Source organism: Perognathus longimembris, chromosome 3 (genome assembly GCF_023159225.1).
Source record: "Perognathus longimembris pacificus isolate PPM17 chromosome 3, ASM2315922v1, whole genome shotgun sequence".
Lineage (NCBI taxonomy): Eukaryota > Metazoa > Chordata > Mammalia > Rodentia > Heteromyidae > Perognathus > Perognathus longimembris.
This window is the reverse complement of record NC_063163.1, coordinates 70,844,988-70,858,596: the sequence shown is the minus strand read 5'-3', so window position 1 is coordinate 70,858,596 and position 13,609 is coordinate 70,844,988. Positions and strand designations below refer to the sequence as shown.

The 13,609-nt window shown below is 45.9% G+C and overlaps 1 pseudogene; it reads left to right on the top strand.

The window, feature by feature from the left end:
- The first annotated feature begins 3,797 nt into the window (after positions 1–3,797).
- On the top strand, positions 3,798–5,258 carry LOC125347948 (annotated as a pseudogene).
- The last annotated feature ends 8,351 nt before the right edge of the window (positions 5,259–13,609 follow it).

Genomic DNA, 13,609 nt, shown 5'->3' with positions numbered 1-13,609 from the left:
TAGTGAGACAAAGGAAAAAGAGTGAACCAATGCAACAGTGATACTTCCGAGCCACTATGTTGGAAATGAATCTTATAACTTGCGGGGGCGGGGGGATTCAGGGGGCCTGAGAAAAAAAAGGGAGAGGGTAACAATGTTGAACAAGAAATGTACTCATTACCTTATTTGCCTAACTGTAGCCCCTCTGTACATCACCTTTACAATAAAAGTAAATTAAAAGAATAGGGATGGTCATTATTAGTAGTATTTTGTTGACTGTGGGGCTTGAACTCAGGGCCTAAGCACTATCCTGAGCTCTTTGCTCAAGGCTAGTGTTCTACCACTTTAAGCCATAGATTCACTTCTGGTTTGTAGTGGTTAATTGGATAAGAGTCTCACAGGAACTTTTCTGCCCAGGCTGGCTTTAACTATGATCTATATATTATGTATCTGTCTGTCTATCTATCATCTATCTATCTATCTATGTATCTACCTATCTATAATATTATAAATTACCATGAGGGGCTAGTCATTTTTACTGAACACTTACTTAACCCTGAGATAGTGGCTCTACTTTTAGTTCTATAACAGTCTCATGGCAAGTATAATTGCCTCGTGTGTGTGTGTGTGTGTGTGTGTGTGTGTGTGTGTACCCATCCTAGGGCTTGAACTCAGGGCCTCAGCAGTGTCCCTGAGCTTTTTTTGCTCAGAGTTAGCCCTCTAGTACTTGAGATACAGCTCCACTTCTGGATTGTCTCTCTCTCACTCTCTCTCTCATGTGTGTGTGAGTGTGTGTGTGAGTGGTGTGTGTGTGTGATTATCGGCAATAAAAGTGTCATGGACTTTCTTGCTAGGATTACAGCCATGAATGCCCAGCTTCAGAGTTTTATTTAAAGTGCATAATGAAACCAGTCCAAAGCTGCATTGCTTTTGTTCCAAGAGTGGAATAGATAAAAAGAATATAACTAGCTGGCCGTGTGAGTGCTCAGTAGAACCAGTGGGCTCTACACTCTGCCCAGTAGAAGACTGCAGAAGGCTCTGTAGGCTGCAGCAGGTGGAGTGACTGGCTGGCTGCCCCTGTTTTCCCAGTGGCCCTGCCCATGGCGCCTGGGCAATCTTTTCTGAAAGTAGGACACTCCACCAATGGCCTTCCTCTTCCTTCCTCATGTGCTCACAAGCCCGCACTTTCTACACTCTACACACCAAACACAACAGCCCTTAGCTTACACAAACATGACAGCACACTCAGAAGACATAAAAACCAACTTGCAAAGGAGTCAAAGTAAAAACATTTGGACTTTACAAGACGTTTAGCTTGATGATAAGGTTAGAAACTGGGGGAAATGGTGTCCAGGAAAGACTTACAGGAGATGCTAGGGATGTTCCCTAAGGTGTTGAGAAGGAGCTGGTGGATGGAGGAAGGGCTGGATCTCCAGGAAGGCTGGCCTAACTGCAGTGAGCATGAGTGTCAACAGCTGGGTTGGAAGAGGGAAAAGATGACACACTCAGAGCAGAAGTGTTCGGGCCACATGGTTTGATATTGGTCCCAGAGCAGCTGGATTCTGGAAGCTTCTGAGAAAATTAACACAATGAAATGAATCATTGAAAAGAAAGTGGAGCTGGGCTCTGGTGGCTCATGGCTGTGATCCTAGGCACTCAGGAGGCTGAGACCTGACGATTGACATTTGAAGCCAGCCTGGACAGACAAATGCTAGAGACTTTTAATCTGCAATTAACCAACAAAAAGCCAGAAGTGGAGCTGTGGCTCAAATGGTAGAGCACCAGCCTTGACTGAAAAACCAAAGGCATAGTACCCAGGCCCTGAGTTCCATCCCTAGTAGCAGTGTCTGTGCACATTCACACATGCAAAACAAGAAAAAGAATAGAATAAAGAAATAATGATAAGGAGAAAGAGAAGAAAACAGAGATTAAACTTTGAAATACTTAAACATCCAAACTCTATTTTTGAACAGTCCTCAAAGTAAGAGCAAAAATATTAAAACATACAAATGTTCATACTGCACCATTGAATGCCAAGCGTGCTTTTAATTCTCTGTTTTTGGACCTCTCTATATAAATTTTTCTGCCTAAAACTAGTTTTTATGTGGCCAATTTCTCTTAACACTTTCCCTGTTGCTATATATTCTCTTCATAGTTGCACTTTTTATTTATGCTGCTTGATTTATCACTTGTATACTTTGGGCGACTCAATCTGAGACAATTTTCTCATCTTCGAAAATGGAGGTAATTGCAGGGCACTGATGGATTTTGACTGATATCAGCCTGGGCAGGAAAGTCTATGACACTCTTATTTCCTCTCTCTCTCTCTCTCTCTCTCTCTCTCTCTCTCTCTCTCTCTCTCTCTCTCCACACACACACACACACACACACACACACACACACACACAGCCAGAAATAGAGCTGTGATTCAAGTAGCAGAGTGCTAGCTTTGAGCAAAAAAGTAAAAAGTTCTGGGACAGCACCCAGGCCCTGAGTTCAAGACCCAGGACTGGTACAAAAAAAAGTCTGAAACTTTTTTTTGGTAGAGGGAGTTGTTAGAGAGGGAGGATACTGTCACCTAAGTTTTTTCTCCCTTTGCTGAAGGGTCTATAAAATAACTAGTGGGCCAACGCAGTCATAATATTCAATGTGCACATGTGAAAGTGGAACTGGGTATCTCAAGGAGATGGGTGGGGTTGAGAGACATGAAGGAGAACAATGGAAGAGGCGACTCTGATCAGAATGCATGTACTCAAGCACTGATACATTGAATTGAACCTCCTTAGTACAACTACTTAATGATACTTTAAAAATAAAAACAAAAGCAGTTCTTGAAAAGCAAATAAATCTACCACTCCTGGGCTGGGAGTGTAGCTCAGTGGTAGAGTGCTTCATTCTCAGATTCTAGCATGCTGGAGGCCCTGAGTTCATATCCTCTTCAGGGAGAAATCACACCCACACCCCCAACTCTCCCACCTGAACTTGGAGGACTTAAGTCTGAAGTGAGGGTGAGGGTGAGGGTGAGGGTGGGATGAGATGGGATGGCAGAAAGTTGGGTGTGTTGGGGTGAGACTAGAGCTGGCTCAGAAGCTGGACATCACCTCTTTTTCAAGCTCTCTGCCAGCACACGCAGTAGCTACATTTTAATTTTAGTTTTTCCAGGGAGTCGGGAAGCCCCGTGGTGTGTGTGGGGCCGAGCAGGACAGAGCCAGGTGGAGGATGTTGCCATTTACATACTCCAACACCTGGGTCTGCTACTTGGGCTAGAGGGACAACCGAGATGTCTGGAAACCACCAGCACCCAGTTTTTCCCGGGCGATATGGGCCCCGCTGTCTTCTGGACCTGTCAGGAGGGAGGCGGGAATGAAATTCCTCCCAGATTTCCTAAGCAGTTCGATTCCCTCCTCGTCGGACTGCACCACAGGCCCGGTCGCCCCCAGCACCCTCCCAGGAGTGCTCTCCAGCCCCCCCCCAGCTCCGTCTGTGGCGGGCGGGGGGTGGGGCGACGCAGCAAGCCCCGCCCTCGTGTGGGCCCGGCTGCTTGGGCCCAGTCCACTTCCCCGCCCTTGGACTGCAGGCTGCCAGGGGACCTGCGTGCCTGGCGGGGGTGGCACGGGAAAGGCCCCACTTTTTCTTGTCTTCTTTTTTTCTTTCCTCCATTGTATAACAGGTTTCCCGAGGGGGGGGCGCCCAAGGGAGACTGCAGCTCAGCAGAGGAACCTGGGCAGGACGCCCTATGCCCCTTGCCGATCTTCCCCAAGCACAGTGTCCCCTCCTACTTGCTCACCTGCGGGGTGCAGGGCTCGAGCCCATGTGCCATGGAAGCCGCGAACCTCTCTGTGGCCACCGCAGTTCCCCTGGGACCTGAGACCTACAATGGTAGCACGGGGCCCGGCGGGGTCGTGGGGTTGAGCCCGGGTGATGCCGTCCTCCCTGTCTGGGCACCCCCATTCTCTGTCTTCACCGTGCTGGTGGTAACGCTGCTGGCACTGCTGATCACTGCCACTTTCTTGTGGAATCTGCTGGTACTGGTCACCATCCTGTGCGTCCGCACCTTCCATCACGTGCCGCACAACCTCGCGGCCTCGACGGCCATCTTGGACGTTCTAGTAGCAGCCGTGGTGATGCCACTGAGTCTGGTGAGCGAGCTGTCGGCAGGGAGGCGGTGACGTCTGGGCTGAAGCCTGTGTCACGTGTGGATCTCCCTCGACGTGCTGTGCTGCACCGCCAGCATCTGGAACGTGGCGGCCATCGCCCTGGACCGGTACTGGACCATCACGCGCCACCTGCAGTACTCGCTGCGCGCCCGCCGCCATGCCTTGGCGCTCATGATCACTCTCACCTGGGCCCTGGCGGTGCTCATTGCCCTCGCCCCACTGCTCTTCGGCTGGGGCAAGGTGTAAGACGTGGGGCGCCAGTGGTGCCAGGTGAGCCAGGAACCCTCTGACGCCTTCTTCTCCACCGGTGGCGCCCTTTACCTGCCGCTTGGCGTCGTGTTGTTCGTCTACTGGAAGATCTACAAGGCGGCCAAATTTCGTTTCGGTCGCCGCTGCCAGGCTGTGCTGCCATTGCCTGCCACCGGGCAGGTGAGGGTTCAGATGTGTTCCTGGGGATATCTGGGGGCGCTGAGGAAGGGGGAGGTTTGGAGAAAGGGAGAGGGGGCGGACGCTTGTGCGCGGGCTAGGACCAGTGGCCAATGCAGCTGGAGCACCAGAAGAATTTGCCATCTGCTCTTGCGAGGAACTCCTGGAGCCACCTGTCAATTGCGCATCTGGTGTGCCCGCAAAGGTCGCCATCCGCGCGACATGCGCCACAGACTAGGTTTCACCACTCTCACGCGAGGACTGAACCCCAGTCGGTGTTGTTTGCAGGTGCAGCCTCCCTTCACAGGGGTGGGGTCGCTGCATTCTCTGTGCCTTCCTTGCCTGTCGAAGTTGTGTTCAAATCAGGCTCAGAAACACTAGCTTCTCGGGTCTGTCTTGACTTGCAGGACTGTGATTGGCTAGAATTAGACTTGGTGTAGAGGAGGAAATTCCTCTCACCTGTACTAGTTTGTTTCCATCGGACCCTATTCCATCCCCTGCAGTCTAGTGATGCCTCAGCAATCAACTACCTGCCTCTTCCCTGGTCAAAGGGAAAAGTGAAGATAAAAAAAAAAACAACCAAGCATCACTGGGTGCGGGCGGCTTACTCCTGTAATCCTACTACTCGAGAGGCTGAGATCTGAGGACCGTGGTTCAAAGCAAGCCAGAAAGCCAGCCCAGCAGGAAAGTCCACAAGACTCTTATGTCCAGTTATCTATAAAAAAAAGTCAGAATGGAGCTGTGGTTCAAGCGGTAGAGTGCTGGTCTCAAGCACAAGGCTCACGACAGTGCCCAGGCCCTGAGTTAAACCCCTCTCCCCTATCCATGTGCCACTTTCCCTTGGTTATCTCAATGGTAAGGATATCCTCTAGTTATTTTGGGAGGAAGCAAAAGAATGTGGTGCTGAGGAATCGAACCCATTAGGCCACATTCCAAACTCCCATACACCTATTTTAAAATAACAATACATGGATTGGGCAAGGAGTGCAGAAGAGTGGAAGAGACAGGGAAAAGTCTAGTTGCTGTTAGTTTTTATTTCAGAAAATGAACCCAGATACTTTGGCTACCACACAAGCACATGCACTTTAAAAAGCAGGCTCTTTTAAAAAAAAATTGAATGGTAGAGGAATTTTTAACATAAAATAGGAATGTCAGAACTATAATTAGAAAGTGATGGTAAGGAGAGCTTTATTTAAAATTAATGATGTTCTTTAAAAGGTCCCTCGGAAATGCCTGGGGTGATTATAGCTTTTCTGTCTGGTTACGAAGGTAAGGCTGACTTTTAATAACTACATCAAACCAGCAGGTACCCATAGAAATCAGAGGGAAGTGGATACCGGAAAGGTTTGCCAAGCTGATTTTCCTGGTCATTTAGGGAAGATTCAATCCAGGAACTGAATGAGGAAGGTGATGTAAAGAAGAGATGAATGGGTGGAAGGATGGCAGTCATGAGTGATTCATGATTGGAAGGAAGGGCTTTAAGGGCCAGGGCAAAGATGGCATTTAGCCACTCCTAGCATGGTACCCGGGGCAAGCTCTTCTCACTCTGGGCCTTAACTTTTTACCTATCCTGGGGTTTGAACTCAGGGCTTCCAACTCACTTAGCTGCTTGCTCACTGGCGGTGCTCTACCACATCAACTGCACATCCAGCTTGGCATTTTTGCTAGTTAGAGGTGGATTTTGGAGGACTTTTCTGCCTGGGCTGTTTTCAGACCTCTATCCTCCAGAGCTCAGCCTCTTGAATAACTAGGATTACAGGTGTGAGCCACTAATGCCTAGTGGCCTCAACTTCTGTAATACACAGAATTGGTTTGCAATGTCTAAGAACCATGGGAAGCTGAGACTGTAAATGAAATAGAGCATCTCATTTTGAGGGGCGGCATCAAGTCCTCACTTAAAATCCTGTGTAATGTTTCTGTCAGCATTTGCAAGTCCTCTGGCTATGTGAAATCAAAGACAGATGTTTAAAATGATGTGCCAGGAAATGTATCCCTGTACTTTCCCCCACCTGCACCCTAGAGGCAGTGATGCTGCATTGGATTTAGATGCTGTGAAGCATCTGCATTTCTTTGTGAGGGTGGCAGAAGCCTCTTGATGACGCTGTGTACATCCTTCATCTTTTTTCCCTCAAGAATGCGATGGTTAGGTCCCAGCTTGAAAACAGTATTAGAAAGGTATCTGCTATAGTTCTTGGACTTGGGTTTGACCTTTGGAAAAATGCAAAATTTGAAAGCATGAAGGATAAAAAAAAGTGAATGGAGCAAATTTTGTCTTCCAGGCACTGTGCTTGATGTTTTATGTTCGCCTTGGACTAAATGGTCATGATCATGGTCCAGCACAGTGGTCTCCCACAGTCTCTGTTAGGAGAAGTAAGCATGAGCAGCAGTAATGTACTACCTTCATCTAGAAGAAGTTGATTTCACTCTCATACTGAGTTCAGTGTGGGTCTGGTAGCTCTCCCACATAAATCTCTTGTAGACAATAAAGCATGGATTTAATTTTTAACTATAGTATCTAGCACAGGTGGCTTCCAAAGTTGATGGGGAAAGAGAGGGGTGTGGAGATGAATCAGCTGGTAACTGTCTTCTCCTGGAGTGGACATGACACACAGGTATCAGGTGGAGAAACTGATCAGTGCCAAATCCAAAGGCAGTACGTGCTTTTCATTACTTCGTGCTGCCACCGGGCATTTGACTTCTGAGACCTGCCCCTGTGCACCTGGACATCACACCTGCAGAGGAATCAGACAGCATAGCCCATCAAGGTGGGCACCAGGAAACAGGATCTCCAAACTACCCACAGCAAGGGAGCCTTTCCAGGAGGCCTAAATGCAGCAGAGCACAGACATACTGTCAACATCTCTCAGTGAACAAATTTAATTCCTGGCCTGGCTGGCTGACTCATGCCCTTTCTTTCTCTCCCCCTCCCTCCTTTCCTTCTTCCCTCCTGGGTCCCCTAACTTCAAGGACCTGTACAGTCCTAAAAAGAAGGGAGGTGTGTTACAGATCCATGCTGAGTCTGAAACAGATGTCAAAACTCAAGTCTGTCACACCAGCCTACAGGTGTCTGATGCTGGAGCTTGTCTGGGGTGTCCATCTATGAGCTCCAACTTGTGCATGGCGCCTTCTGTTTCTACCAGGAGCTGTGTCTCAGCCCAGAGGGCCTGACGCTTGGTTCCAAGATTAATCTTTGTGCTTACTTCCATGCTGTGCTCCCCAGAAGCTTGAGTGCTGCTCCCACTCTGCTCCCTGAGGTTGGAGGAGGGGTGGAGGCAGTCAGCTCCAGGAGTTCGGCTATCACTTCCCTGTAATATGCTTCCTGGCTCCCACTGTATCACAATGCTTGTCCTTGCCTTTACTTCCATTTTTTTCCTCTCATTAGGTTGTTGGTAGAGAGTAAAGAAGGGAAAGAGAAACAGAGAATGTAGACATCTGTGGTGCTGGGACTGTTTACACATTTGACTTTGTAATAAGCATCTCCTTAAATCTATATGGTTCCTAGACAATGTTGGAAGAGGGCAAACACAAACTCTAAACTCTTTGATTTTTTTGTAGGTTTCATAATTTCTTGCAAATTAAGTCTCTTTTTTTCTTTTTGTCTGGGTGCTGTCCCTGAGCTTTTTAGCTCAAGGCTAGAATTCTAGAGCTACAGCTCTACTTCTAGCTTAAAAAATTGTTATTATAAAAGTGATGAACAAGCGGGTCACAGTTATGTAAGTCAGGTGAAGAGTACCTTTCTTTTTGGAAAATGTCATCCCTTCCTTTGCTTTCTCCAGTGTTTCCCTCCATTTCCACTCACAATTGACAAGTTATATAGTTCATTTTCAACAGTGTCTAGTGAGTACAACTGCTGCATTTTTTTTTCCAGTCCTGAGGCTCAAACTCTGGGCCTGGGCAATGTCCCTGAGCTCCTTTTTGTTCAAGGCTAGCACTCTACCACTTGAGCCTCACAGTACCACTTGCTTTTTCTGTGTAATTTATTGGAGATAAAAGTCTCACAGACTTTTCTGCCCGGTTTGGCTTCGAACCAATTATCCTCAGATCTTAGACCCTTACTATCTGGGATTACAGGCATTAGCCACTTGTGCCCAGCACCACTGCTGCCTTTGTTCAACTGCTGTACGTCTAGATTTTTGAGGATTAATTGGAGATAAGAATTCATGGTTTTTCCTGCCTAGGCTGGCTTTGACCCACAATTCTCAGATCTTAGCTTCCTCAATAGCTAGGATAACAAGCATGAGCCAACGATGCACAGCAGTAAATGGAATTTTTGAACTTCCTGCAAAGTGAGGCATGTAGCTCACTCAATTTGCTGACCTTTACTGAATAGTGCCCCGGAGGGAGATGCTTCATGGGCCTGGCCTTCTTGGAGGGCTCACCTCAGGGGTAGAACCCACAGCAATAATCAGGACTCTGAAGATGGACTGGGCCTCATTCCTGGACATGTCCCAATAAGGGACATATCAGAACAGCAGGACAGGACAATGCGTATAAATAACAAGACCTTTCCTCTCTCCTGGCTCCTTCTCCATGTACTGAGCATAGCTGGTTTGGAGTGCAGAGAACTGAAGATAAAAGACATGGTCTCAACAGAGAAGCTGGGAATGTAAAAGGAGATGATTTGGGATCAGATGATTCTGAAGCTGGAAACACAAATGTAACCTATCTTCAAGAATGCATTGATTTCACTTTTCCTTTCTCAGCATCAATCCCAGTGGATTGCCATGCTTGAGCAAATGAACTCCCAACAACAAAAACTATGTTTTTCAGACATTAACACGATAACAACTGCCCCTTAAGCAAAAGTGCATTCTGTTGTGTGTTTTACTAGACTGAAGGAGTGGTTGACTTACTACATCAAGCCCAAGTGTGCTCTTGCTTTTATGCTTACAAGGACTATTCCTTGCTTGGTTTCTTTTGCACACAAAAAGCAGCTGAGGTAATTTCCTGCTCTAGGTTGTCAGACGAGCTAGACACTTTGTATACGTGGGGTGATATTTTGGTTACTTGTCTCTTGAAAGCACTTTGGAGAAATCACACTTGGAGCTTGGATGTAACAGAGAAAATGAAGTCCAGCGATTCCAAGCCAACCTGAGAGCTGTGCTTAGAAATGGGGCATGTCAGTTATAATCCAACTTCACATCAACTCCACTACAGGGAGCTCCCAATGTCCTCTCTCCTCCCAGAGATGTGATGCTTGGTTATGCACTGGTCTGGTACTGAGTATCTGGCCCAACATGGCAGTAGCATTTTCTAGAGAAGGGAAGAGAGGAACATGAAGCTGATGTCTGAGCTCCTGTGCTACACTACAATCTCACTGCAATCCTCAGAATGAACGTATGCTATAGAAAACGTTTGTCTTTGTTATAGGTGAGGAAATGGCATGGCACTTGAAGTGGATTCATCACTAACTGTGAATGCTCTGCGCTTTGCTTTCTCATTCATTCCTACACAGCTGCTGTCATACCTCAGGTCCTAGACAAACATTCAAAACTGTGAAGGACCTCTGACTTTACCCTATTTGCTAGTTAGTAAGTCAACCTACTATAGTTTACTATGTGGAAAGAAAACACTAGACTTTTGGTATGGAGGTCAAGGGAGGCTGTCAGGTCATGTGAGCTTTGTGTTCCTGGCAGTCATCTTCCCACCGATGCTGCTCAGGAGGTATCTGGGCCTGCATCATAACCCAGAAAATCTCAGATCAGGGCACCCAAACATTGTCTAGAGTTGGGCAGTAAACAGACCTCATCATTTTAACTTGTTATGTGGTCCAGTCCCTTTTGTGCTACTATAACAGAATCTCTGAGATGGGATAATTTATAATCAAGAGATTTATTGGCCCACCATTCTTGGGGCTGGTGGGGAGAAGGACTTTCAGTACTGTCATGGAGAGACAGGTTTGGAGAGGCAGAGTGGTTTGCTAGTTCTCAAGCCCCAGTCTGACACTGAGGCTCCTGCTTTTATTATTTAACATTGGAAGGATCTTTATTCTCTTCCATCCTTACCTTATGATATGTGTGTGTGTGTGTGTGTGTGTGCATATATGCACATATTTGAATTTAACCTATGTTGTATACATATATGGACATATACATGTACATACATATCTATCCATCATGCTATTGTGGTACATATTTTATGCTACTGAGGTTTGAACTTGTTAGGGAGGTGCTCTACTATTGGAGTCATGCCTCTATAGCTTTTCCAGATAGGGTCTCACACTTTTGCCTGTGGCTGATATTGGAATGCCATTCTCCTACTTGTGTCTCCCATGGAGATGGGACTACAGGTAGCCTTTTGGTCCTGGGGCTTGGGCTCAGGTATTGTCCCTTGAGCTTGCTTGCTCAAGGTTCATGCTTTGCCACTTGAACCAGAGCTCCACTTCTGGCTTTGGGGTGGTTAATTGGAGACAAGAATTTTGTGGACTTTCTTGCCTAGACTGGCTTTGAACCATGATCATCAGATCCCAGCTAGGATTAAAGGAGTTAGCCACTGACACCTGGTTCACCTAATATTTCTTTTTGATGGACTACAGTTTAAGACCTTTTGTTCCCTTTCCCTTCCCTCTCCCCTTACTTTTCCCTTTTCCCTTCCACTTTCCTTTCCTCCTTTTCGTTTCCTCCCTTCCTTCCTTGCCAAGGCATGCCAAGGCCTTGTGCATGCTAGACAAGCACTCTAACACAGAGCTACATCCTTAGTCCCTAAAATGTTTTGTATATATGAAGCCCTGGGTTCAATTCCCCAGCACCACATACATGCAAAAGGCCAGAAGTGGTGCTGTGGCTCAAGTGGCAGAGTGCTAGCCTTGAGCAAAAAGAAGCCAGGGACAGTGCTCAGGCCCTGAGTTCAAGGCCCAGACCTGGCAAAAATAAATAAATAAATAAACACAGAGAACAAAGGGGCATGGTCTCCTTGATATATTACTGTGAAAGAAATCAAAGAGGACACAAGGAGATGGAAAGACCTCCCATGCTCATGGGTAGGCAGAATCAATATAGTGAAAATGCCCATATTGCCCCAAATGCTATACAAATTCAATGCAATCCCCATCAAAATCCCGGCTACATTCTTCACTGAAATAGAGAAAACAACCCATAAGTTCATATGGAACAGCAAAAGACCTAGAATAGCCAAAGCAATTCTAGGCAAAAGAATACCAGACTTCAAGCTCTATTATAGAGCCATCATAGCAAAGACAGCCTGGTATTGGTATGAAAATAGACCTGAAGACCAATGGAATAGAATAGAAGACCCAGAAATAAAACCGCATTCTTACAGTCAGCTGATATTCCACAAAGGAGCTAAAGACATACAATGGGAAAAACGTAGCATCTTCAACAACTGGTGCTGGGAAAACTGGGCAGCCATATGTAGAAAACTCAAATTAGACCATAGCCTATCACCATGCACCAAGATCAACTCAAAATGGATTAAGGACCTCAACATCAGACCAGAATCCTTGAAACGACTGAAGGTCAGAGTAGAAAAGACGCTAGAACTTAAAGAGACACAGGAAGGACCTTCCTGAATATAGTCCCAGGGGCACAACAGATAGGGGAGAGTCTCAACAAATGGGACTAGGACAAAATAAAAAGTTTTGGCACAGCTAAGGACATAGCCACCAATCTAGAAAGACAGCCAACCATATGGGAAAGGATTTTCACCAGCACAGCAACAGACAGAGGCCTAATATCTGTCATCTACAGAGAACACAAAAACTAACCCCCTCCAAACCCAGGAAACCAATTATTAAATGGGCAAAGGAGCTAAAGAGAGACTGCACAGGAGAAGAGATAAAAATGGCAAAGAAACATATGAGGAAATGTTCAACATCCCTGGCAGTAAAGGAAATGCAAATAAAAACAACCCTGAGATACCACCTCACTCCAGTTAGAATGGCCTATACTCTGAACTCAGGCAACAACAAATTCTGGAGGGCATGAGGCGAAAGAGGAACCCTTCTCCACTGTTGGTGGGAGGGCAAATTAGTATAACTACTTTGAAGAACAGTATGGAGGTTCCTCAAAAAGCTCGGCATAGACATACCCTATGACCCAGCCATACCACTCCTAGGCATCTATCGTGAACAACAGGTCTCTGGATATCAAAAAGACATCTGCACATCCATGTTTATCACTGCACAATTTACAATAGCCAAAATATGGAAACAACCCAGATGCCCCACTGCAGATGAATGAATACAAAAAATGTGGTACCTATACACAATGGAATACTACATAGCAAATAGAAATGATAAAACATTGGTATTCGCAGGGAAATGGTCAGAACTTGAACAAATAATGTTGAGCGAGACAAGCCTAGAACACAGAGAACAAAGGGGCATGGTCTCCTTGATATATAACTGTTAGAGTGTATGTGCGGGGAGGAGGGGGAAGACAGTGGAGACCAGGTCTGCGAAACAAAAAACTATTCAAATGGTATTTCCACAGGTTTCTGTCATCGACCTTACATTATGTATCTAAAACCAAACAACCACTACACATAGAAAGGTTTAGAATAGACCTATCAGTGGATCACAAAGGCTCAACAGCTATGTACATATGATCATATAAGACGAGGATAAGCAAAAACAACCCCAAGAGAAGAACCCAGGAGGATTCTATTGTTGACATTACATTTAAAGTTCTAGGTGAATTTCCTTTGGCCTATGCCACGTGGTTACTGTGTATGATTTCGGTACACTGGGTATTGTATATATGCCTACCTGATCTAGGGAAGGAAAAGCAAAATGAGTGTTTAAGATATCACAAGAAATGTATTCACTGCCTTATCATGTAACTGTACACCTTTTGCACAACACCTTGTCAACAAAATTTAATTAATAAAAAAACTAACTAAATAAATAAAAACATTTTGTAGCAAAATAGTTGGGGAAGAAAGGGTGCATGTAGGATGAACCAAGTTTATTCTAACTAAGGGACTGTATTCAAAATCTATTCTCTACACAAGTTTCGTCTTCATTTGAGATTGAAGTTGTCAGAGGGGAGTGGTTTATTTAGTGTTTTGTGATGACTCTGGCTTACAAC